The sequence below is a fragment of the Mirounga leonina genome, unplaced genomic scaffold (genome assembly GCF_011800145.1).
Source record: "Mirounga leonina isolate KUSES-001 unplaced genomic scaffold, KU_Mleo_1.0 Mir_242, whole genome shotgun sequence".
In the NCBI taxonomy this organism is placed as follows: domain Eukaryota; kingdom Metazoa; phylum Chordata; class Mammalia; order Carnivora; family Phocidae; genus Mirounga; species Mirounga leonina.
The window spans coordinates 36,974-63,812 of NW_023270627.1; the positions used below are offsets into that span (position 1 = coordinate 36,974).

The window sequence follows — 26,839 nt, forward strand, 5'->3', positions numbered from 1 at the left end:
CGAGCAGGGAGCCCGATGCGGGGCTCGATCCCAGGACCCTGGGATCATGACCTGAGCCGAAGGCAGACGTTTAACGACTGAGCCACCCAGGCGGCCCCGGTAGCTTTCTTTTTAATGCTACTGTATCTCCTTAGTTGGCATTTAGATTTCTTTTTTAAAAAAATTTTAAAAAACATTATTTATTTGAAAGAAAGAACATGAGCAGGGGCAAAGGGAGAGGGAGAAGCAGGCTCCCCACTGAACAGGGAGCCCGATGCAGGGCTCTATCCCAGGACCTTGGGATCATGACCTGAACCAAAGGCAGATGCTTAACCGACTGAACCACCCAGGCACCCTTGGCATTTAGATTTCTAACTGGTTAAATTATTTGGTTTGGATTCAGTATCTGGTAATTTATTAATAAAGTATTTCTTCCTCTTTTGTGTCTTTCTATTTTATAACTGATGTGTGTGTTCATATCTCAGATTTTTTGGACTAGCTACACAAATGATTCTACATCTCTTTTTGGCATGGCTGTAACTTAAAAATTCAGTTGATTTCAGTAAAGGTTTATTAATTGAGTCTTATACTTTTATAATTCTCCTACCTTTTTAAAAATTTTTTTATTATTATGTTAATCACCATACGTTACATCATTAGTTTTTGATGTAGTGTTCCATGATTCATTATTTGCATATAACACCCAGTGCTCCATGCAGAACGTGCCCTCTTTAATACCCATCACCAGGCTAACCCATCCTCCCACCTCCCTCCCCTCTAGAACCCTCAGTTTGTTTTTCAGAGTCCATTGTCTCTCATGGTTCATCTCCCCCTCCTATTTCCCCCCCTTCATTCTTCCCCTCCTGCTGTCGTCATCATCTTCTTCTTCTTCTTCTTCTTTTTTTTTTTTTTTAACATATAACGTATTTGTTTCAGAGGTACAGATCTGTGATTCAACAGTCTTGCACAGTTCACAGCGCTCGCCATAGCACATACCCTCCCCAATGTCTATCACCCAGCCGCGCCATCCCTCCCACCTCCCACCACTCCAGCAACCCTCAGTTTGTTTCCTGAGATTAGGGTAAATATAATGTCAGATAGTGTCATACTGGTCCTGATTTTTGGTTTGAAAAATGTGGTTAATGAATCACTAGGATGGAGACGTCCAAGACTGATTTGTGAGACTGTTGTAAGCTGGTGTAAGTGAGGAAATACGCAGTCAATGGTAGGACAAGGTACTTTTGTTGGTATTTATAGAACCTTTTTTTTTTTTTCTCTTTAAAAGCAGAAGTACTTTGTTGTTCTCAAGTCAGTTAATTAAGGGTGGTAACTGATTGTGACAGTATTAACTACCACCTTACCTAATAGTTTACAAAGTGATGCATTATGGTCCTTAAGTAATTTCCTAATGGAGTCACATTTATTTGAGGATAAATTGAAGATGTGAATTTGTTACTTTAGTGAGGAATAACTTAGAAAAGTGTTAAATGTTTAATTTTTGTTTCTCTCATTTATAGAGCCTCTATTCAGAGCATTAATTGTTTTGTAGATCAAAAACATTCTCAGCTGCCCTGAGAAAGTCAGCTTTCTCTATTCTCTTCCCTTCCAGTTAATTAGAATTCATTTGGTATACAAATTAGTTAATGATGACTTGGGGTGATTAATCTTAGAGGAACAACTTTAGTAGTTTCACTCTGACACATTGGAATTGTATTTTGTTCTGTCTTAGAATTATAGACTGGGAGTCAGTGTGGTATAGTGGAAGACCATGGCCTTTGGAGAGACATAGTGGTTCTGTTTCCCTAGCAGTGGTACTTTGGGCAAATTACTTAACTTCACCAAATTTCTTTTTCCTCATTGTAAGTTATTCTAAATGGGATATTTAACATAAAGATAGATGCCTTTCTTGTGTGTGGTACAGAGTACATATTACAACAGAATTCCTCTCTCCATTCTTGTCTTCTCTGTGTTTTCCCAGTCCACTTTATAAAACTGCACCTGAAGTGTTCTTTCTAAAGCCAAAAACTAGTTTGTGCTTTTTCTTCCTGAAAATCCTTCTGTGGCTCCCTTGTAGCCTCAGGATGAAGTCCAAATTCCTCAAGGGCCCATAGGATTTCTCTAGTCTTGTGGTGTATTTCTCCCTTGTGCTTGCAGACTACTGAGGCTTGCTCACCTCCAGGCTAATGTCCTTGTTCATTACATTTTGCTTTGAACTCTATCTTTTGCTCTTTGCCCTTCTCCTTTCTGACCCCCAAGCTGCTTCTGTTGTTAAAAATGTTAGGTGAAATAAAATTTCAGTCCCTTAAGTCCATATGACAAGAGTAAGAGCTGTGTAAAGACCTTTGGATGAAGATGCAGACCCGGGTTCTAGTCCTAGCTCCTCTGTTTACTAGTTAGAGGATACTTGGACAAATTAGTATCTCTGAGCCCTTATCTGTGAAATCGGGATGTCTGCTTAGTTTACTGTGTGAAAATGCTTTGGAAACTAAATGTATAGCTGTTAAAAGTATTACTATCAAGAGTATATTTTGGGGCGCCTGGGTGGCTCAGTTGGTTAAGCGACTGCTTTCGGCTCAGGTCATGATCCTGGAGTCCTGGGATCGAGTCCCGCATCGGGCTCCCTGCTCGGCAGGGAGCCTGCTTCTGCCTCTGACCCTCCCCCCTCTCATGTGCTCTCTCTTTCTCATTCTCTCTGTCTCAAATAAATAAATAAAATCTTTAAAAAAAAAAAAAGTATATTTTGGGTGGCTCAGTCGTTAAGCGTCTGCCTTCGGCTCAGGTCATGATCCCAGGGTCCTGGGATGGAGCCCCGCATCAGGCTCCCTGCTCCGCGGGAAGCCTGCTTCTCCCTCTCCCACTCCCCCTGCTTGTGTTCCTGCTCTCGCTATCTCTCTCTCTGCCAAATAAATAAAATCTTTAAAAAAAAAAAAGTATATTTTGAATATTAGTAAGATGGCTATATTTCCTAATGTTTGAGGCATTGGATTATGTTCCCCTGCCCCAAATTTATGATGAAACCCCAACCCCCCCTTGTTACTGTATTGGAGAAAGGGTCTTTAAGTAGGTGATTAAGGTTAAATGAGGTATAGGGTGTGGCTCTGATAGAACTGGAGTCCTTATAGAAGAGGAAGCGACACCAGAAATCAATCTCTCTCCATCATGTGAGAACATATTGAAAAGGTGGACCTCTGCAAGCCGGGAAGAGAGCTCTCACCAGAAACAGAATGCTGATCTTGGATTTTTCATCCTCTAAATATGTTAGAAAGTAAGTTTCTATTGTTGAAGCCATTCAACATTTTGTTCTGGCAGCCTGAGCAGACTAAAACAGATTAAAATATAATTGCCTTGTGAGAAGGGCAAACTAGACTGATTTCTCAGATTTTTTTTTAAAAGATTTTATTTATTTGACAGGGAGAGCGCATGAACACACAAGCAGGGGGAGCTGCAGAGGGAGAGGGAGAAGCAGGCTCTCCACTGAGCAGGGAGCCCGATGTGGGTCTTGATCCCAGGACCCTGGGATCATGACCTGTGCTGAAGGCAGATGCTTAACCGACTGAGCCACCTAGGCGCCCCCAGATAACGTTTTAAAAAAAAATATACCTCAGACGAGGTATAACCTCTGAATTCTAGCCTATTTCCACATCCACCTCTATCATTGCTCAATGGGCTCATGAAAAAGATGCCAGGGTGCAGGCATGGAGGTTGTGTGTGCATATGCTAAGCAATACGGACTTCCATTCACCAAGACCAGCCTGGCTGCCACTACTGCTGAGAGAGAGAGAGAAGGAGAAGAGGAGGGCCAGAGGAGAGGCAGTGAGAATCTTAAGCAGACTCCGCGCTGATGCCGTGGTCTATCTTATGACCCTGAGATCATGACTTGAGGCAAAACCAAGAGTCAGATGCTCAGTCTACTACACCACTGAGGTGCTCCTCAGATAACCTTTTAATGAGTAAACACAACCAGCTATAAATTAGTGAACTAGTTTAGAAAATGGCCTTGGTAAATTGGGAGTTACCCTAATAGATTTTTTTGTCTGTATGACAAGGAGAATTAGTGTGTTACTTTCAAGTTTAACCAAAACACTTTTTTTGGAATGTACTCTGCCCCTTCCCATATAAAAATTATTAAGGATGTTGGGCGCCTGGGTGTCTCAGTAGTTAAGCGTCTGCCTTCGGCTCAGGTCTTGATCCCAGGATCCTGGGATCAAGCCCCTCATCGGGCTCCCTGCTCGGCGGGAAGCCTGCTTCTCCCTCTCCCACTCCCCCTGCTTGTGTTCCCTCTCTAACTGTGCTTCTCTCTGTCAAATAAATAAAATCTTTAAAAAAAATTATTCAGGATGCATTTGGCTGTAGTTAATAAAAAAGAACTCAGGTGGGGCGCCTGGGTGGCTCAGTCGTTAAGCATCTGCCTTTGGCTTGGGTCATGATCCCAGGGTCTTGGGATAGAGCCCCACATCGGGCTCCCTGCTCCGCAGGAAGCCTGCTTCTCCCTCTCCTTCTCCCCCTGCTTGTGTTCCCTCTTTCGCTGTCTCTCTCTCTGTCAGATAAATAAATAAAATCTTAAAAAAAAAAAGAACTCAGGCTTAAACAATAAGGAACATATATTATTTAATTTATTTTTTTTAAGATTTTTTTTTTTTTTTTAATTTATTTGACAGAGAGAGAGACAGCCAGAGAGGGAACACAAGCAGGGGGAGTGGGAGAGGGAGAAGCAGGCTTCCCGCGGAGCAGGGAGCCCGATGTGGGGCTAGATCCCAGGACCCTGGGATCATGACCTGAACCAAATGCAGACGCCTAATGACTGAGCCACCCAGGCGCCCCCATATATTATTTTATATCACAAGAAATTCCAAAGTAGGGTTATCCCAGGGTTGGTTAATTCTTTTTCTTTTTTAAGATTTTATTTATTTGAGAGGGAGAGAGAGTGAGAAACAGCATGAGAGGGGAGAGGGTCAGAGGGAGAAGCAGGCCCCCCGCTGAGCCGGGAGCCTGATGTGGGACTCGATCCCAGGACTCCAGGATCATGACCTGAGCCGAAGGTAGTCACTTAACTGACTGAGCCACCCAGGCGTCCTCAGGATTGGTTAATTCTTTAGCTTTGTATTATCAAGGATTCAAGTTCTTTCTGTTTTCCCTTTTCTGTTTGATGGGGTGGTAGTGAGGAATTATTAGCCTTATTTTTAGTTTCCTGGTGTCTGCAAGCTGGTTGCAGTAAAAATGTTACATATGATTATAGAACATTTGGAAACTCCACAGAAGAATGAAGATGAAAACACAAATCATTTATATAATCCTGCTGTAATTGGAAATAATGCTGATGTATCTCCTCTCAATATCTGGTGAGTTAGTTTGCATAGGTATTTAATTATAGCAAACAAAATTAGGTCACACTATATACACAGGTATGTAATGTGTTTTTTTCCATTAAGATTATATAAAAATTTTCTTAGTAAAAATAATTTCTTTCTGATTATCGAAGAGATGATCATTGAAAAAATGGGATACAGAAAAAAATATAAAGAATATTAGAAGTCACCCATATCTCATCATCCAGGGATATTTACTAATATATGTATAATATATGTATATTTTATTTTTATATTTTATATTTGTACAAATATGTATTATATATATAAAACATACATATTTTAAAGATTTCATTTACTTATTTTATTTTAGAGAGAGTGTGTGTGCAGTGCGAGTGGGCTGAGGGGCAGAGGGAGAGGGAGAGATTCTTATGCAAACTCCATGCTGAGTGCAGAGCCTGTCTAGGGGCTGGATCTCATGACCCTGAGATCATGACCTGCGCCAGAACCAAAAGTTGGAGCCACCCAGGGATCTCTATGCAGATTTCTTTAAAAAACAAAACAAAACAAAAAAAACCCACCAGGTTTTCGGGGTGGCTATCTGGCTCAGTTGGTTAAGTGTCCAACTGCATTGGGCTCCGCACTCAGTGTGGGTCTGCTTGAGATTCTCTCTTCCCCTTTCTCCCTCCCCCTGCTCTCTCTCTCTCTCTCTCTCTCTCTCTCACACACACACACACACACACACACTCTCTCTCTCTCTCTCTCTCTCTCTCAAATAAATAAATAGAATCTTAAAAAAAAATAAAAAGCAGGTACATAGTCATTTTGTAACCTGCTTTTTTACTGAATATACATCTTTTCTTGTGGTTCATACCCCAGCATCTTTGCTTCTTCACTTTCATCCGATACCTGTGGTCTCATAAGGAGTTTCAGTTGACTGAGGAAGAAAACTTAGACCGAGTTTACAGATGATTTTGGATCATATGCTGGTACCACCTGAATATGGATATTTATAGCACTGTAGCCACAATCAGGGGTGACCCGGAAGGGCAGTGGTGAAGGGAAATTCTGATGAGTAGAACTTTGAGCAGTGTACCTACTTATTTATTTTGCCTGGAAAGAGATGGTTAGAGATGTAGATCCATTCTGACTCATGGCAGTAGCAGTTCTTGGGCTTATTCGTTACGGACCTGGAAAGAACATAATTGGAAGTACGGGGAATAGATATATAGATATGCTTATGAATGGACATCAGCTAATGTTTGTGTTCATTGTGAATGCCCATCAAAGAGCAACCACAGCAGAGAAGGATCTTAATAATCAAGTGGACGAGGTATAACCTCTGAATTCTAGCCTATTTCCTCATCCACCTCTATCATTGCTCAACGGGCTCATGAAAAAGATGCCAGGGTGCAGGCATGGAGGTTGTGTGTGCATATGCTAAGTAATATGGACTTCTATTCACCAAGACCAGCCTGGCTGCCACTACTGCTGAATGACCACCTTGCTAATAACAGAGTGCTGAAACTGAATCCCTGAGATAGCATCATTCCTCTGGTATTTCATATCACGTTGCCCCCCCTTTTAAAAGATTTTTATTTATTTATTTATTAGAAATTGCGCGCATGAGCAGTGAAAGGCAGAAGGGGAGGGAGAGGGAGAAAGAATCTGAAGCGGACTCCTCACTGAGTGGGGAGCCCAGTGTGCCGAAAACAGTAAGTCAGATGCTTAACCAACTGAGCCGCCCAGGCGCCCCCATATCACATTGCTTTTGACCAGGCAGCTCATTTTACAGCAAGTAAAAGGTGGCATTGGGCTCATATTCATGGAATTTCTGATTTTACCATGTTCCCCACTACTCTTAAGCAGCTGGTGGCAGTTCCTATGTGGTGCTAGGGTAATGTTCTCTAAGATGTGGTCCAGTCTCTGAATCAGGCACCAGTGTGTGGTGGTATTTCTTCTGTAGCCAGCATTCATAAGTTAGGGAATTAAGAGGTTGGCAGGGAGTGAATTCTTCTCACTATTACCCCTACTGGTCTACTAGCAAAATTTTTGCTTCTTTTCTCACAGCTCTGGGATATGCTGATTTAGAGAGGAATGCTGGGGAATGCAGCATTGGTTCTTTTGAACTGGAAGTTGAGCTTCTGGCCACTTTGGCTTCCTCATGCCAGTGAATTCATAGGCAAAGCAAAAGATTACCATATTGGTTAGGGTGATTGAGTCTGATTCCAAAGTGGAGATTGGGTTGCTGCTACAGTGGTAAAAAGGAATATGTATGGAATGCAGGAGATCATCTGGAGTGCCTCTTAGTACTTCCATGCCCTGTGATAAAAGTTAATGGAATTACTCAAAGAATCGAATACAGGCAAGGCTGCTAATGGCAGTGGTTTGAGTCAGCATACCAGGCAAGGAAAAGTAACCAGATGAGATGATTGCTGAGGGCAAATGGAATATGTGATAGATAGTGGAAAAACATTTTAAATACCAGCTATGACTCATGACCAGTTACAGAATGAAAACTCTAGTATTTATATTTGTTCTGTACCTTAACATTTGTATATATATTAACCAATTATTTTTCTCCTCTCTCCCCAGTTCTCTTATATTTATGTTTAGATGTGTTAATAGTGGGTTAGCCTAATATTTCAGTATTTAAGTTACAGGATATCAAAGGGGAAGTACAACTCAGCCAGCTAGAAAAGGAATGAATATTACTCAAAGAGAAAGTAGACTTTGTATTCTCTTTTGGGGAGATAGAATCGTTTTGGTTGTATGAGGTTGAGTGTATCATGTTAGACTAAAGCATATTTTTGCTATTGTCTTTATTCAAGAGTTAAATATGATGAAAGAGGTTTGTACATATGCCATATTGACAGAGGGTACTGTGGTGGTTTGTACTATTTCAGTTTACTTAAGTTGAAACTATGTATCTCATAGTTCTGTAGTAGGGTTCCTTCCCTGTATGGTTGTGGGTTAAAATTGGCTAAAAGAGAATTTGCGTAAGCAACATTCATTAACCTCTAAAGGTTTTTGTGGTTAGATGTAGTAAGAGGCACAGAGGTGTTGGTGGGTTCCAGCTTGACCTTGATCTCCTTTACTCTGCATGTAGCTCTTTTTCCTGGTTGCTGACAGTTTGGTCAACAGTGGCATCAGGCCCCTCACTTGATACGAGACCTGCAAAAGCATAGCTTCCCAGATCTCCCCAGGAGCATTTCCTTTGCAGTCCCATTTCTCCAGCTGGGTGTGTTTGGTTTCTCAAATTGACTGATGACTTTCTGATCCTCCCACTTCCCTTGTGGACTATCTCAACTTTCCCAGCTATTTCTGTAATTGTGTAAGGTAAAATTCTGTAATTTCTTATTCTGTTAGTCTTAGTGGCTGTGCTTCCCAGTGTGAATCCTGACTTAATACACTTTACTTGTTGGTAAATATCTATCACTTTTATTGACTACATGGCATTCTAGTATATGAATTTCTTTTATCACCTGTCATTGGTCATTTAGATTTTTTTTTTTCTTGTGATTATAAACAAAGGTGGTTGGACATCCTTAAACATACAGTGTTTTTTTTTTCTGTTTGTTTGGTTTTGTTTGTTGGTTTGTTGCACTTGACCTTTTATTTTTTTGGTAAATTCCTAGAAGTGAAGAATATATGCATTTTAAAGAACTGTTATACATGTTGTCTAATTGGACCCTACAGCAGTATATGAAAGTGCTTGCCCAACATACACTCTTGATCATGATGACTCTTTCAATTGAATTCTTTTTTTTTTTTTTTGAAAATTTTATTTATTCATAAGAGACAGAGAGAGAGAGAGGCAGAGGGAGAAGCAGGCTCCCTGCTGAGCAGGGAGCCCAATGTGGGACTCCATCCCAGGACTCTGGGACCATGACTTGAGCCGAAGGCAGATCCTTAATCATCTGAGCCACCCAGGCGCCCTCTTTCAATTGAATTCTTTTTAAAGTTTTTATTTAAATTCCAGTTAATTAACATAAAGTATAATATTAGTTTCAGGCATACAATATAGTGATTCAGCACTTCCGTACAACACCCAGTGCTCATCACAAGTGCACTTCGTGGGGCACCTGGGTGGTTTAGTCAGTTGAGCATCCTACTTTTGGTTTTGGCTCAGGTTGTGATCTCAGGGTGGTGGGATTGAGCCCTGTGTTGGGTTCCATGCTCAGTGCTGAGTTGGCCTGAAATTCTCTCCCTTTCCCTTTCCTTCCCCCTCTGCCCCTCTTTCCCCTCATGCGTGCTCTCTCTCTAAAATAAATAAAATCTTCAAAAAAAACCCCTAGAAAAACAAGTGTATATCTTAATCCCCATCACCTTTTTAACCCATCCCCCCCCACACCCCTCTCAGTGTAATTCTTTTAAGAAGAAAGAAGATCATATGAGAATATAATTAGTTAACCTGGAGTTAATAGGAAGCTAGTGTCTTGGACTAAGTATGAAATATATTCTGTCAGTAATACTTAAATGTGTAACTAATTTTGTGTTTAAATGTAGTTCTTCTTGGGGCATCTGAGTGGCTCAGGTTAAGCTGCTGCCTTCAGTTCGGGTCATGATCCCAGGGTCCTGGAATCGAGCCCCACGTTGGGCTCCCTTCTCCGCGGGAGCCTGCTTCTCCCTCTCCCCTGCTTGTGCTTTCTCTCTCTCTCTCAAATAAATAAATAAAATCTTTTAAAAAAAGTGGTTGCTCTTTTGAAAACTGGGTTCTTATAGGTTTTCCATTAAGCGTGTTTTTTTTTTTTTTTTAGATTTTATTTATTTGACAGAGAGAGAGCAGGGGGAGTGAGACTTCCCCTAGATTTTGCTGGAAGCTCATTGGCCTGTTCGAAGTTGCTTAAGTGGGAGATGGTAGGAAGAGCTGTGCTAACGCTTACAATAACTGGGTTTCAGCCTGAATTGTTAAGCAAAGAGTTTGTTCTTTTTGCTGGATATTTGCCATAACCTGATAGGGTTTCTTTTTATTTATTTTTCACTTTTCTTGAAATGGGAATTATGTTGGAGAAAATTATATCCTTTCAGTGGGTATTGAGAATATGCAAACCCCAATATGCATGACTCCATGCTAAATAGGTTTATTTGTCAGTAGTGAGCCAGCATTTGGCCTGTGTGCACTGCCTGCGCCCCCCCCCCCCCATTCTCCACAAAATGATTATGATTCCTCCTGGAAAGTTTCTCAGGTCTCAAACCAACCAAACCTTAGGTTGGCCTTCAGCAAAGTAGATGTTTTGTGTACTTTATGATATATAAAACTCTTCCTGTTACAGGTTTTAAAACTTAACATTTTAAATTCTTCCTATTAGCATTAACATTTTTTTTAAAGGGCCCTTAGAAGGCTCCCTGCTCAGCAGGAGTCTGCTTCTCCGTCTCCCTCTGCCTCTTTACCCTGCTGGTGCTCTCTCTCTCTCTCAAATGGATGAATAAAATCTTTGAAAGAAAAAAAATACAGGGCCCTTAGACCAAGAAGTGTTCCTTATATGCTGTATATATAATCAATTCTAAGAAACTTCCTCCTCACCCCTTCATTTTAACATTTCTGAAATTGGGATGCATTTTACAGCTAAAAAGCTGTCACCCAGAGCAGTAGTTCTTGTATTTGTGTGAACTTGGTTGTTTTTGCTGGTGGTTTAACTGGACTATTGCAACCTGTTAACAGATCATTTATGGACCATTTGAGGAAAGAATAGAGTCCTGGGTTTTGCCTTAAGACAATTTTGGAGGGTGACACCTTCTGCTAAGATTAAGTTAGCACTAGCATCAAAATGTGCAGAATTGGTGTCAGCAGCTTGGAAGAACATTCTGGAAATAATGATAGAGCCTTATCTTAAAAGATATTTGTGTCACCTGCAGTGGAAAGTTGACAGCATCACCTATATAGTATTTTTGCCACTTTGTTTAATCAGAATCTAATCATAAGGAAATAATCAGACAAATCCAGTTTATAGGACTTTCTGTAAGACAACTGGTTTTTATTATATTTTATTATTTATTTATATATTTGTAAAAAAAGATTTATTTATTTGAGAGAGAGTGCACAAGCACGAGCAGGGGGAGGGACAGAGGGAGAGCGAGAATCTCAGGCAGACTCCCAATGTGGAGCCCAGCAACCTGAGTCAAAACCAAGAGTTGGACACCAAACCAGGTGCCCCAGCTGGTTTGGATTTTTAAAATAACATCTATGTTTTGAACATTAAAAAATGTCAGGGTTGAAGGGTAAAGGTTATTTTAGTTAGGTTTTTTTTTTTTTAATTTGGTATAGCAGTTCCCATCCATTGCCTTATTTATTTATTTATTTATTTATTTATTTATTAAAGATTTTATTTATTTATTTGACAGAGAGAGACACAGCGAGAGAGGGAACACAAGCAGGGGGAGTAGGAGAGGGAGAAGCAGGCTTCCCGCGGAGCAGGGAGCCTGATGCGGGGCTCGATCCCAGGACCCTGAGCTGAAGGCAGACTGAGCCACCCAGTCGCCCCCCTATTTATTTATTTTTTAAAGATTTTATTTATTTATTTGACAGAGACACAGCGAGAGAGGGAACACAAGCACGGGGAGTGGGGGAGGGAGAAGCAGGCTCCCCGCGGAGCAGAGAGCCCAGTGTGGGACTCGATCCCAGGACCCCATTGCCTTATTTATTATAACAACCTCATGGGAGGCCAATGATTTTCTCCCAATTTTCAGGCAGTCTGATTGTATAAGGGCACAGACTTAGTAAGGCCAGTCTGAGTAAAGACTGTGATCTCATGCTCAGTTTGGCTCACAAGTTCTATTCAGCATTTGTAACAATTTCCTTTTTTTTTTTTTTAATTTTTTTATTAACATATGATGTATTATTTGTTTCAGGGGTACAGGTCTGTGATTCATCAGTCTTAAACAATTCACAGCGCTCACCATAGTACTTACCCTCCCCAATGTCCATCACCCAGCCACCCCATCCCTCCCACCCCCCTCCACTCCAGTAACCCTCAGTTTGTTTCCGGAGATTAAGAGTCTCTTACGGTTTGTCTCCCTCTCCGGTTTCGTCTTGTTTCATTTTTCCCTCCCTTCCCCTATGATCCTCTGTCTTGTTTCTCAAATTCCTCATATCAGTGAGATCATATAACACTTGTCTTTCTCTGATTGACTTATTTCCCTTAGAATAATACCCTCTAGGGCGCCTGGGTGGCTCAGATGGTTAAGCGTCTGCCTTCGGCTTGGGTCATGATCCCAGGGTCCTGGGATCGAGTCCCACATCGGGCTCCCTGCTCTGCGGGGAGCCTGCTTCTCTCTCTGCCTTTCTCTCTCTCTCTGTCTCTTATGAATAAATAAATAAAATCTTTAAAAAAAAAAAAAAGAAAAAAGAATAATACCCTCTAGTTCAATCCACATCGTTGCAAATGGCAAGGTTTCTTTCTTTTTTTTTTTGATGGCTGCATAATATTCCATTGTATGTATACACCACATCTTCTTTATCCATTCATCTGTTGATGGACATCTAGGTCTTTCCATAGTTTGGCTATTGTGGACATTGCTGCTATAAACATTGGGGTGCATGTTCCCCTTTGGATCACTACATTTGTATCTTTGGAGTAAATACCCAGTAGTGCAATTGCTGGGTCGTAGGGTAGCTCTATTTTCAACTTTCTGAGGAACCTCCATACTGTTTTCCAGAGTGGCTGCACCAGCTTGCATTCCCACCAACAGTGTAGAAGGTTATTTAGTTTTAAGGAAACTAGATCTGACAATAGCTTTGAAAAATCTTTGGTTGGATTTTAGATCATACAAAAGATACAGGGTTTTTTTGGGGGGTGCCTGGGTAGCTCAGTTGGTTAAGCATCCGACTCTTGATTTTGACTCAGGTTATGATCTTGAGGTCTTGGGATTGAGCCCCCGTGTTGCACTGTGCGCTCAGCTGGGAGTCTGCTTCTCCCTGTCCCTCTTCCCTTCACCCTACTTGTGCACCCTCTCCCTCTCTCGCTCAAAAAAAAAAAAAAAAAAAAATTCCTTCCTTCTCCCTCTGCCCCTCCCCCCTTAAAAAAGGTTTTTTTGTTTCTGGAATTTGGGTAACTTTGAATATGAATTTTCTAGCAGATTTTATTACTTTCTTTATGATTAACACTGACATAAAGTGACCATCTAGATAAGTCTGAAAAAATATTTCTTGTAAGTATAAAGTAATTCTTCGTAAGAAAGCATTCTGACACAATTGGCAGGTTTTTTCTTAGTGATACATAAAAATGGTACATCTAACAGTAGCTGGTTTCTTAGAGTCATTGAAATAGAGTATTTTTTTTTTTTGTAGATTCAGGTTATTTTTTAATGCTTGTCATTAAATTGCTTCCATAAAGTAATTGGAAAAGCCTGATGTAAACATGTAAAATATTCTGTGGGAAAAATACTGACTTTGGAAAAGTTTCTGGGAGGTTTGGATTAGAGGTCAATTAAAAGTTATTAAAGAAAAAAAGAAAAATATTGAAAGCTATGATGTGACATTTCTAGAAAGGGGAAGCAAGATGGCAGAAAACTTTTCTAAAGTTTTTTTTTTTTTTTTTGACAGCGAGAGAGGGAACACAAAGCAGGGGGAGTGGGAGAGGGAGAAGCAGGCCTCCTGCTGAGCAGAGAGCCCGATGCAGGGCTCGATCGCAGGACCCTGGGATCATGACCTGAGCCGAAGGCAGACGCTTAACGACTGAGCCACCCAGGCGCCCCAGAAAACTTTTTTTTTAAATGCACATAAGACTCCCTATTTGTTACCTAAGTAGGGTCATTAAACCACTTGCAGTTAGGGCAGAGAGAAATTATTGTTTTTCAAAGAAAGCAAATTATCTTCAAGTCCTCTTGCAGACTTTAAGGAAGGGTTCAAAGTGAAAAAGAACATTTTAATTTAAGTCATATTATTTTTTTGAAATGTTATTACACAGGCCAATGCTATAGCATATGTTCTGCGTATAGACTCTGTTTTCCATATAGGACATCTTTTAATAAAGCAGGGCCCTAACTTAGAATGGCACTTTTTTTTTTTTTTTTAAAGATTTTATTTATTTATTTGACAGAGAGAGACACAGCGAGAGAGGGAACACAAGCAGGGGGAGTGGGAGAAGGAGAAGCAGGCTCCCCGCAGAGCAGGGAGCCCGATGCGGGACTCGATCCCAGGACCCTGGGATCATGACCTGAGCTGAAGGCAGTCGCTTAACCAACTGAGCCACCCAGGCGCCCCTAGAATGGCACTTTTAATGTTATTATATTATAGGTTGATATTTGGAACTTAATTACATAGCTAAAATGATACTTTGAAGATTGGAATAAAATGATTAATTTTATTAAACTTGTAAAATGAATAAGCATATTTAATAAGTCAACGGTGCCTACTATTTGAAGAAAACAGATTTAAGGTAGAGTTAAAACAAAATGACAGTATTGGTGTTTTGTTATTTATTTCATATGACTAAAAATGTCTATTAAAATAGGTATTTAATTTTTAAGATACTTTTTAAGATTCAAGATTTTTTATTATTTTTAAGTAATCTCTACACTTAATGTGGAACTCAAACTTACAACCCCAAGGTCAAGAGTTGTATGCTCCACTGACTGAGCCAGCCAGGTGCCCCTTTGTAATTATTTTTTTAAATTTTAAGTAGGCTCCATGCCCAATGCAGGGCTCAAACTCAAGACCCTGAGATCAAGAGTTGCTCTCTCTACTGACTGAGCCAGCCACGCACTCCAAGATACTTCCGAAGAAAAGCGTTCAGAGTTTATTTAAAAAATAAGTGAAAATTAATTTTTAATGTATTCCAGGTAAAAAATTTTGCAGGCAGGGGCACTTGGCTGGCTCAGTCAGTGGATCATGTGACTCTTGATCTCAGGGTGCTGAGTTCAAGTCCCATGTTGGGTGTGGAGCCAGTATTAAAATTTAAAAAAAGTTTGCAGCCTTATAAAACCAAGTAAAATCATATTTATTTATTTATTTATTTATTTATTTTTAAGAGAGAGAGAGTAAGAGTGTGTGGGAGGGATGGGAGGAGGAGGGCGAGGGAGAGAGAGAATCATTTTTTTTTTAAAAAGATTTTATTTATTTATTTGACAGAGAGATAGACAGAAGAGCACAAGCAGAGGGAGTGGCAGGGGGAGAGGGAGAAGCAGGCTGTGCACTGAGCAGGGAACCCGATGCGGGACTCGATCCCAGGACCCTGAGATCATGACCTGAGCCGAAGGCAGACGCTTAACCATCTGAGCCACCCAGGCGCCCGAGAGAGAGAATCTTAAGCAAGCTCCATGCCCAGTGTGGAACCCCATGCAGGACTTGATCTCATAACCCTGAGATCATGAGCTGAGCTGAAATCAAGAGTTGGATGCTTAACTGAGCCATCCAGGTGCCCCTAAAATGTGAATTTATAAAACTAAATATGATATTTATTGAAGTTGAAAGGTATGTGGGGTTATCATATTTTCTACTTGTATATATATTCTTTACTATTCAGGGGGAACAGTAGGAGATATTCATAATTAACTGTACGTGTTTTCCTCTGAATGCCTGCAACTACTAAATAATGTCATCTCTTGTTTGGTCATTTAGAAGACATTAGATGTGAATTTTTTTTTTTTTTTTAACAGGGCTCAATATGTTGATGCCCTCATTAAAATCAGGTTCTTAATATTAGGGGATTTAAAATGAGGCAATAGGCAACAAACAAGCTGCCATAACCATGAAGCTATTGAAAATTGTTTTTTGAAAAAGATGCTAAGGAAGACTAGCACATGGAAAAAATGCTCATGGTATATTTAATGAAAAAAAAAAAGCAGGACACTAACTGTAGGGTATAATGTCAGTTTTTCAATTCTTGCATACAAACACATACTGGAGAGACTTGGAAGAAAATACACTAACATGTTAATATATTGTATTTGAATGATAGGACCATGATAACATTTTTTTCATTTTTCATTTATATTTTTGTCTTTTTCTGTGTTTTTCTGTTAAAAAGCAGGCAAAAGTTAAAAAAAACTATATAGTATTTGTTTTCATTTGGAATGCATTAATTTTGGGGTGCCTGGGTGGCTCAGTTGGCTAAGTGTCTGCCTTTTGCTCAGGTCATGATCTCAGCGTCCTGGGATGGAGCCCAGAGTCAGGCTCCCTGTTCAGCGGGGAGCCTGGTTCTCCGTCTCCCTCTGCCCCTCCCCTTGCTTGTGCTCGCGCGCACGCTCTCTCTCTCACTCAAATAAATAAATAAATCTTTTTTTTTTAAAAAAAAGAATGCATTAGTTTTTAAGAGTAGTCATGACAAGGATATTCTCTTTTAGGATTCAAGTATTTACATGGGATAGAGGGAGAAAGATTTTTGCTCTGGTAAGAGATGAAGGTTGAGAGAATGTGGGAGAGGAAATATTGTTAAAGGTAAATGTATAGATATGAGAGAGATTGCTTATAGCTAGTAATTTAAACTTTAGGGAGTGGGGGGAAGATCACTCGCCTTTGTAGTCACTTTGAAGGGCAAGAAAAGAATTTATAGGTGTAGATATTACTTGAAAATGTTCTTTACTGCAGGTAGTAGATCCTGACTCAGTAAAGCTTGGTTTCCATAGGTAGAGGAGGAGAGAAGACAGCTAGTCTTATGTATGGGCTGTTCATAAAATTCAGTTATCTAAGGAATTTCCTGTTTAGTTCTTGGCTACATTGTTTATTTTGAGTTTAGCTCTTTTAAATAATTAACTTTTTCTTTTAAAGTGGAACATGTTTATTTCCATTTTAAGCAAACTTCATCAATGGCATAAGACAGGGATGGCAAATGGGTTTCATACCACATGTCAACTCCTGGAGTTATTAGTTAAGAGGTTTTAGACTTTGCAGAGAAGACTGCTATAATTAACAATGTCTGTTTTAGCTCCTTGGAGGAATGCTGGCTATTTGTCTTTCAGTTTATAATCCATTTTGTATGATTCTTGGAACATACTAAAGCTGTTGGTAGTGATTCAGTTAAAGTATAAAAAAAGGAGGAGGGAGACCAACTATTGGATACTAAACTTACAGTCTGACATAAACAACAGCGGCAGTTCTTGTGTAGACTTTACTTTTTAAATTCAGTGGCCTGTAGAGGATATTAACTATAACTGTGTCTTCAGTAAAGTAGCTGCAATCCACATGTAGCTATTGGGCACTTTTTAAAATGTGGCTAGTTTGGAAATGAATTTTTAAATTTCACTTAATTTTAATTATTTTAAATTTAAATTAAAAATGGGAACTGTAAAATATTTTCTGTTAAACACAACTTTATTGTTTTGATAGGACTACATTTTACTTTAAGAATTGCATTGGAACAGGGACGCCCAGGTGGCTCAGTCGTTAAGTGTCTGCCTTCGGTTCAGGTCATAATCCCAGGGTCCTGGGGTCGAGCCCCACATCGGGCTTCCTGCTCTGTGGGAAGCTTGCTTCTCCCCCTGCTTGTGTTCCCTCTCTCACTGTCTCTCTCTGTCAAATAAATAAATAAATAAAATCTTAAAAAAAAAAAAAAAAAGAATTGCATTGGAACATTCATGGGAGGTTTTTATGTCTAGGCCTGTAAGTGGTACCCATTTCTGCTATCATTCCATTGACAATATTTAGTTTTATGACCATGTAATTAGAGAAGCTGGAAAAATAAAGTATCATTCTATGCTGTAGAGGAAGGGAGAATAGGTTTTAGTGCAAAGCTAAAGTCTTTCCTACTCTTGGGAAAGAAAAGTGTGCAACTTGTACACTGAAAACAAAAAGGCAGATGAAACTCTAAAATTCAGTGGATGACTGAAAATAACCAAGTATCACTCAAGATTAAATCTGCCTAGTTTGGTAAACATACTAAGAATAGAAAGTACTTCCTTAGTTTCATAAAGGGCATATACCTTCATAAAGGTTGGATGCCTAAAAAGCCAGTGCAGTAGAGCAAGAAAAAGAAGGCATACAGATCGGAAAGTAAGAAGTAAAATCATCTTTCATGATTTTCTATGTACAATATCCTAAGAAATCTACAAAAAGGCAACTGCAGCAAATAATTTAGCAGTGTTGCAGGATTACAAGGTCAGTATTCAAAAACCAGTTGTATTTCTATAAGCTTGCAATGAATAATTGGCAGTTGAAATGATAAAAACAGTACCATTCATGATAGCATCAAAAATCTGAAATATATAGGGGTAAATTTAACAAAATGTTTGCAGTTGGTACACAGAAACTTTAAATTCTCTCATAAAAGTTTTTTAGAAGACCTAAATAATAGGAGAGGGTTACTGTGTTCACAACTGGAAGGTGCAGTATTGTTAATGGCAGTTTTCTCCAAATTGATTTATAGATTCATTGTAATTCCAGTCAAATTTTTAGTGGGCTCTTTTGTGGAAATTGACAAACTGATTTTAAAATTTACATGAAAGTGCAAAAGACTTAGAAATATCTAAAGATTTTTTTTTTTTAATTTACTTGACAGAGAGTTAGCACAAGTAGGCAGAGGGAGAGCGAGAAGCAGGCTCTCCACTGAGCAGGGAGCCGGACGTGGGGCTCAATCCCAGGACCCCAGGATCATGACCTAAGCCGAAGGCAGCTGCTTAACCAACTGAGCCACCCAGGTGCCCCAAGACTTAAAAATATCTAAAAGAGTCTTGAAAGAGAAAAATCTGGGGACTTCCATACCTGTCTTCAAGAGTTACTAAAGCTATAGTAATCAATAACAGTATATATAGTACTAGATGAGATCAAGAGATGTAACAATGGAACCTGAAAGAGAGCCCAGAAATAGACCCACATCTATGCAGTCAATTGATTTTTGGGTAAGTGCCAAGACAATTCATTGAAGAAAAGGGTGATCTTTTCAACAAATGATGGTGGAACAGTTGGATATCTATATATAAGAAAAGAGTTTTGACCATTACTCTAACTTGCACCATATGCAGAAAGTTTGTATGAAATAGATCATAGATCAATCTAAATGTGAGAGCAAAAATTATAAAACTTCATTGGGCTTCCCTGCTTCTCTCCCACTCCCCCTGCTTGTGTTTCCTCTCTCGCTGTCTCTCTGTCAAATAAATAAATAAAGTCTTAAAAAAAAAAAAAAAACAACACTTCTGAAGGAAAACATGGGGAAAATCTTAGTGACCTTGGGTTTGGCAAAGATTTTTAAAAATTGGACACAAAAATCATGAAATATAAAAGAAAAAATTATAAATTGGACTTCATCACAGGAAAAACATTTTTCTCTTCAACAGGTTGTTAAAATAATGAAAAGACAAGCTTCTGACTGGGAGCAATATTTGTAAAACATACCTAACAAAAAACTTGTATGGATTCTATATAAGCAACTCAGTAATAATACAAACAAACCGGTTAAAAATGGGCAAAAGATTTGAACATTTACCGAAGAAGTGGGTAGTATACGAGCATTTGAAAAGAAGCTCAACATCATGATTTAATAGGGAAATTGAAATTAAAACCACTAGTAGAATGGTTAAAATTAAAAAGACTGACCATGCTGGGGGTGCCTGGGTGGCTCAGTCAGTTGTCTGCCTTCAGCTCAGGTCATGATCCTGGGGTCCTGGGATTGAGTCCCGCATCAGGTTCCTTGCTCGGCGGGGAGCCTGCTTCTCCCTCACCTCCCCGCTTGTGCTCTCTCTCACAGTCTCTGTCTCTCTCAAATAAATAAATAAAATCTAAAAAAAAAAAAAGACTGACTATGCTGAATGTTTGCCAAGTATGTGGAGAAACTAGAACTCACATATATTGCTGGTGGAAATACCAAATAGTCTCTTTTTTTTTTTTTTTTTTTTAAAGATTTTATTTATTTATTTGAGAGGGAGAGACTGAGAGAGAGAGCACATGGCGGGGGGAGGGTCAGAGGGAGAAGCAGACCCCCTGCCGAGCAGGGAGCCCGATGCGGGACTCGATCCCGGGACTCCAGGATCATGACCTGAGCCGAAGGCAGTCGCCCAACCGACTGAGCCACCCAGGCGCCCCCAAATAGTCTCTTATAACATTAAAAAGAAACTTAATTTACCATGGACTTGGCAGCTCTACTCTTAGGTATTTACCTAGGTAATACCCAGGAGAAATGTAAACATGTCCACTCAAATACTTGGACTCAAATATCTGTAGCGGTTTTAGTCATAGTAGCCCCAAACTGGAAACAAACTAAATGTCTATCAGCTGATGAGTAGATAAACAAATTGTGGTAAATCCATACAGTGGACTATTGCTTGGCAATAACAAGGATGAATTTCAAGAGCAATATGCTAAGTGAAAGAAGCCAGACACAAAAGACTATATATACTTTTGATTTCATTTATATGAAACTCTAGAACAGGCAAAACTGTAGTGGCAGGAAGAAATCAGTGGTTTCCAAGGTCCAGAGAATGGGGAGGTAGTTGACTGTAAAAGGACATGAGAGAAATGCTCTTCTTTATCATGCTTATGATGGTGGCTGTACTATTGTCCACATTTGTCAATACACACTGAATTGTATACTTGAAATTTTTGAATTGTATGCATTTAATGCTTTAATAAAGCTGATGCACCCTTCCCCTCCCATAATGGTTCTTAGCATCCTACCAAACTGGTCAATGACCTTTTATTTTTTCATTTTTTAAAGATTTTATTTATTTATTTGAGAGAGAGAGAGAAACAGCATGAGAGGGGAGAGAGTCAGAGGGAGAAGCAGGCTCCCTGCTGAGCCGGGAGCCCGATGTGGGACTCGATCCCAGGACTCCGGGACCATGACCTGAGCCGAAGGCAGTCGCTTAACCAACTGAGCCACCCAGGCGCCTGGTCAATGACCTTTTAAAAAAAAATTTTTTTTTTTTTTTTAAGATTTTATTTATTTATTTGAGAGAGAGAGAATGAGAGAGAGCACATGAGTGAGGTTAGGGTCAGAGGGAGAAGCAGACTCTCTGCTGAGCAGGGAGCCCGATGTGGGACTCGATCCAGGGATTCCAGGATCATGACCTGAGCCGAAGGCAGTCGCTTAACCAACTGAGCCAGCCAGGCGCCCCTAAAAAAATTTTTTTTAGGGGCGCCTGGCTGGCTCAGTTGGTCTTAGAGCATGTGACTCTTGATCTTGGGGTTGTGAATTTGAGCCCCATGTTGGGCAAAGAGATTGCTTAAAAAAAATATTGTTATGAACTCTCAAATTTAAACATTTTAGATGTATTTCATTGTATTGTAGTTATTATCCTCAATTATGGTTACATTGTACCATCTGTGGTCTCTGGTAGCTTATTTCACTTGATTCCCAAGTCCTTTTGACATGACCGTAGGGTAGTCCTTGGTGGCTTTCACATGTCTTGTAATACACATAGTGCATCTTGTGCATTCCCTGTCCTAGACTTGTAGTTGGCTAGGAGTTTAGATTCCTTGCAGTGGAGAATAGTATTAGAGATTACAATCTGGGTAATAAGTAGTGTTCCATGGCTGCTAGGCAGTCATTATTTTTAGGCCTTTTCTTACTCTTTTTTTTCTCCCTTGCTTTGTTCAGGTATAATTGACAAATAAGATTGTGATATATTTAAAGTATACTTCGTGATAGTTTGATATACACACACATTGAGAAAGGATTCCTTCCATCTGGTTAATTAACACATCTGTCACCTCACATATTTATATATATATTTTTTTGGTGACAACATTTAAGTTCTACTCTTTTAGCAAATTTCAGTTGTACAGTATGGTTGTTACCAACTATAGTCACCATGTTTTACATTTAGGCCATTTCTTTTTTCTTTTTTTTTAAATTTTTTTTTTTTTTAAGATTTTTATTTATTTATTTATTTGAGACAGAGAGAATGAGAGAGAGAGAGCACATGAGAGGGGGGAGGGTCAGAGGGAGAAGCAGGCTCCCCGCCGAGCAGGGAGCCCGACGCGGGACTCGATCCAGGGACTCCAGGATCATGACCTGAGCCGAAGGCAGTCGCTCAACCAACTGAGCCACCCAGGCGCCCCTAGGCCATTTCTTTGGACAGGGGTAGGATCAATATCATAATATATGATATGATAAAATACAAATTGGGTTCAGACTGATGTTTTCAATTTAAATCCAGAACAACATGTTTTTTCTTAAACCTTGTTCTTCTTACGATCAGAGTCTCTTTTGAACCATGCCAAAAATCTCACTTCTCAATGACTTAAACATAGAATGAATTGCTTCATCTCACACTACACAAACAACAGTCTCAGGATAAATTCAAAACTCAGTAATATGATTGAAAATAGTTTCAGGGTTTTGTGTTTTTTTTTTTTTCCTCCGAATTATTTTTGTTTTAAAGATAAATCCCATTAAGAATGAACAATCAAGGAGCACCTAGATGGCTCAGTCGGGTAAGCGTCCAATTCTTGATTTTTGCTCAGGTTATGATCTCAGGGTGGTGAGATGAGCCTCTTGTTGCTCCACACTGGATGTGGAGCCTGCTTAAGATTCTCTCTCTCCCCCTTTTCCCTCTGCCCCTCCCCGACCCCCTCTAAAAAAAAAAAAGAATGAACAATCAAATTACTGTGCCTTGAAGTCACTTTTTTAAATTTTTATTTTAATTTTTTTTATTCTTATGTTAATCCCCATACATTACATCATTAGTTTTAGATGAAGTGTTCCATGATTCATTGTTTGTGCATAACACCCAGTGCTCCATGCAGAATGTGCCCTCCTCAATACCCACCACCAGGCTAACCCATCCTCCCACCCCCCTCCCCTCCAGAACCCTGTTTGTTTTTCAGAGTCCATCATCTCTCATGGTTCATCTACCCCTCCGATTTCCCCTGCTTCATTCTTCCCCTCTCGCTACCTTCTTCTTCTTTTTTTTTTTCTTAACATATATTGCATTATTTGTTTCAGAGGTACAGATCTGAGATTCAACAGTCTTGCACAATTCACAGCGCTTACCAGAGCACATACCCTCCCCAGTGTCTATCACCCAGTCACCCCATCCCTCCCACCCCACCCCCCACTCCAGCAACCCTCAGTTTGTTTCCTACAATTAAGAATTCCTCATATCAGTGAGATCATATGATACATGTCTTTCTCTGTTTGACTTATTTCACTCAACATAATACCCTCCAGTTCCATCCACGTCGTTGCAAATGGCAAGATCTCATTCCTTTTGATGGCTGCATAATATTCCATTGTATATATATACCACATCTTCTTTATCCATTCATCTGTCGATGGACATCTTGGCTCTTTCCACAGTTTGGCTATTGTGGACATTGCTGCTATAACCATCGGGGTGCACGTAGCCCTTCGGATCCCTACTTTTGTATCTTTGGGGTAAATACCCAGTAGTGCAATTGCTGGATCATATAGTAGCTCTATTTTCAATTTTTTGAGGAACCTCCATACAGTTTTCCAGAGTGGCTGCACCAGCTTGCATTCCCACCAACAGTGTAGGAGGGTTCCCCTTTCTCCACATCCCCGCCAACATCTGTCGTTTTCCTGACTTGTTAATTTTAGCCATTCTGACTGGTGTGAGGTGGTATCTCATTGAGGTTTTGATTTGGATTTCCCTGATGCTGAGCAATATTGAGCACTTTTTCATGTGTCTGTTGGCCGTTTGGATGTCTTCTTTGGAAAAATGTCTGTTCATGTGTTCTGCCCATTTCTTGATTGGATTCTTTGTTCTTTGGGTGTTGAGTTTGATGAGTTCTTTATAGATTTTGGATACTAGCCCTTTATCTGACATGTCATTTGCAAATATCTTCTCCCATTCTGTCGGTTGTCTTTTGGTTTTGTTGACTGTTTCCTTTGCTTTGCAAAAGCTTTTTATCTTGATGAAGTCCCAATAGTTCATTTTTGCCCTTGCTTCCCTTGTCTTTGGCGATGTTTCTAGGAAGAAGTTGCTTCGGCTGAGGTCAAAGAGGTTGCTGCCTGTGTTCTCCTTTAGGATTTTGATGGACTCCTGTCTCACATTTAGGTCTTTCAACCATTTGGAGTCTATTTTTGTGTGTGGTGAAGGAAATGGTCCAGTTTCATTCTTCTGCATGTGGCTATCCAATTTTCCCAGCACCATTTGTTGAAGAGACTGTCTTTGTTCCATTGGACATTCTTTCCTGCTTTGCCAAAGATGAGTTGACCATAGAGTTGAGGGTCCATTTCTGGGCTCTCTATTCTGTTCCATTGATCTATGTGTCTGTTTTTGTGCCAGTACCATGCTGTCTTGATGATGACAGCTTTGTAATAGAGCTGGAAGTCCGGAATTGTGATGCCGCCGGCTTTGCTTTTCTTTTTCAACATTCCTCTGGCTATGCGGGGTCTTTTCTGGTTCCATACAAATTTTAGGATGATTTGTTCCATTTCTTTGAAAAAAGTGGATGGTATTTTGATGGGGATTGCATTGAATGTGTAGATTGCTCTAGGTAGCATTGACATCTTCACAATATTTGTTCTTCCAATCCCTGAGCATGGAACGTTTTTCCATTTCTTTGTGTCTTCCTCAATTTGAAGTTACTTTTTATTTCCCCTTTGGTTAAGCCACTAATTGGACACACAGGCCCATTCGATTAATTTTACATTTAATTTTGGGTAATTTTTTAAAATTTAATTTTGTTTTATAATTGTGTAAATTCTATAGTTCTAAAAACAAATCTACAAAACAAGGTATGTTTAAAGAATGTTAATAAAATGTTTAAAAAAAATAAAATCTTAAAAAATGGGCGCCTGGGTGGCTCAGTAGTTAAGCATCTGCCTTCGGCTCAGGTCATGATCCCGGGGTCCTGGGATCGAGCCTCGCATCGGGCTCCCTGCTCAGTGGGGAGCCTGCTTCTCCCTCTCCCTCTGCCTGCCTGTCTGCCTACTTGTGATCTCTCTCTCTCTCTCAAATAAATAAATAAATAAATATTTTATTTATTTATTTGACAGAGAGAGACACAGCGAGAGAGGGAACAAAAGCAGGGGGGAGTGGAAGCCCTGATGCGGGGCTCGATCCCAGGACCCCGGGATCATGACCTGAGCCGAAGGCAGACACCCAGCGACTGAGCCACCCAGGTGCCCCAGTAAATAAAATCTTTTTTTTTTAAAAAGAATGTTAGCTATGCTCCCTCCAGCCTGTTTAACCCCGCACCTTAAATATAATGATTTTTTTAATTTTTATTTTTTAAAAAAGATTTTATTTATCCATTAGGACATGAGTGAGGGGGAGGGGCCAAGGGAGGAGAAGCAGACTCCCTGTTGAGCCAGGAGCCCGATGTGGGGCTTGATACCAGGACCAGGAGATCATGACCTGAGCTGAACGATTAACTGAGCCACCTAGGTGCCCCTAAATGTAATTATTTTTTAAAATGTTACGGTTTAGGGGTGCCTGGTGGCTCAGTCAGTTAAACATTCAACTCTTGCTTTCCGCTCAGATCATGACCTCAGGGTCCTGGGATTGAGCCCTCTGGTTGGGTTCTATGCACAGTCTGCTTTTCCTTCTTCCTCTGCCCCCCTACCTCGTGCACTCTGAATCTCTCTCTAAAATAAATGTCTTAAAAAAATAAAATGTTTATTCTTCCTTCTTAAAAAATACAAGCATATATTTTCATATCTTTACCCATTTCTTAAATGGTAGCATTCCAGAAACGTTTTTTTCCCATCTTGTATTTTTCACCTTAGCAATATTCTGGAGATCACGGTGTAGTGGTAATAATGACATTCCTTATTTCAGCAGTATAGTACTCCATTGTTTAGAGAGCCCATAATTTATTCAGTCCTCTATTGATGATTATATGGGTTGTTTCCAGTTTTTTACTATCATAAATAGTGCTATCATGAATAACTGCATTATATATTTTTGCCAGTGATTCTTTGAGGTAGATTCCTAAAATGAGATTACTGGGACAGAAAATAAATTGGTATCTAATTCTGCTGGTTATGACCAGCAATGTATCAGGGAGTCTTTTCTTTTTTAAAAGATATTTATTCATATATTTTAGAGAGAGAAAGAGCGAGCAAGCACGTGTGAGAGGGGAGCAGGCGAGAATCCTCAAGCTGACTCCTCACTGAGCATAGAGCCCAACAATCCCAGGACAAGAGTTGGTGGCTTAACCAATGAGCCACCCCAGGCGCCCCTGCGTTTCGTTTGTTTTTTCTTTTCTTTTTTTAAAGATTTTATTTATTCATTTGACAGACAGAGACCACAAGCAGAGGGAGGGGGCAGAGGGAGAGGGAGAAGCAGGCTCCGCGCTGAGCAGGGAGCCCGATGCAGGGCTCGATCTCAGGACCCTGGGATCATGACCTGAGCTGAAGGCAGACACTTAACCGACTGAGCCACCCAGGTGCCCCTGCGTTTTTTTTTTTATAGTGAATGAGGTTGAATGTCTTTTCAAATGTTTAAAAATGGTTGTATTGCCTTTTTTGTGAACTGTTAGACCTCTATTTTTTTTATTGATTCTTGGTGTTTTTCATTTTTAGATTAGATATTAATGATATTTACCCTTTATTTGTGATCTACGTTGTTGCCCCCATCCCCCTACACAGAGTTGATTACTTGTCTTTGAACTTTGTCCTGAGCTTTGCTATGAACTTTGCTTCTTAACTTTTCTCACCACCTGACTCTGAGTTATGTACAGCACTTTGGGAAGAACAGGTGGGTAAAGG

General features: G+C 40.0%; 1 protein-coding gene and 1 long non-coding RNA gene across 2 annotated transcripts in view; both read left to right on the forward strand.

Annotated features, from left to right (window-relative positions):
* The window catches only part of ABI1 (abl interactor 1), a gene marked incomplete at its 5' end in the record, with an annotated part of 138,076 nt that overhangs the window by 36,968 nt on the left and 74,269 nt on the right, over positions 1 to 26,839 (forward strand). The gene's annotated exons all lie outside the window — the stretch shown is intronic.
* Positions 3,549 to 8,909, forward strand: LOC118026575. Its single transcript, XR_004683622.1, has 2 exons — positions 3,549 to 3,589; positions 6,619 to 8,909. It is a non-coding gene; the product is annotated as an uncharacterized LOC118026575 (long non-coding RNA).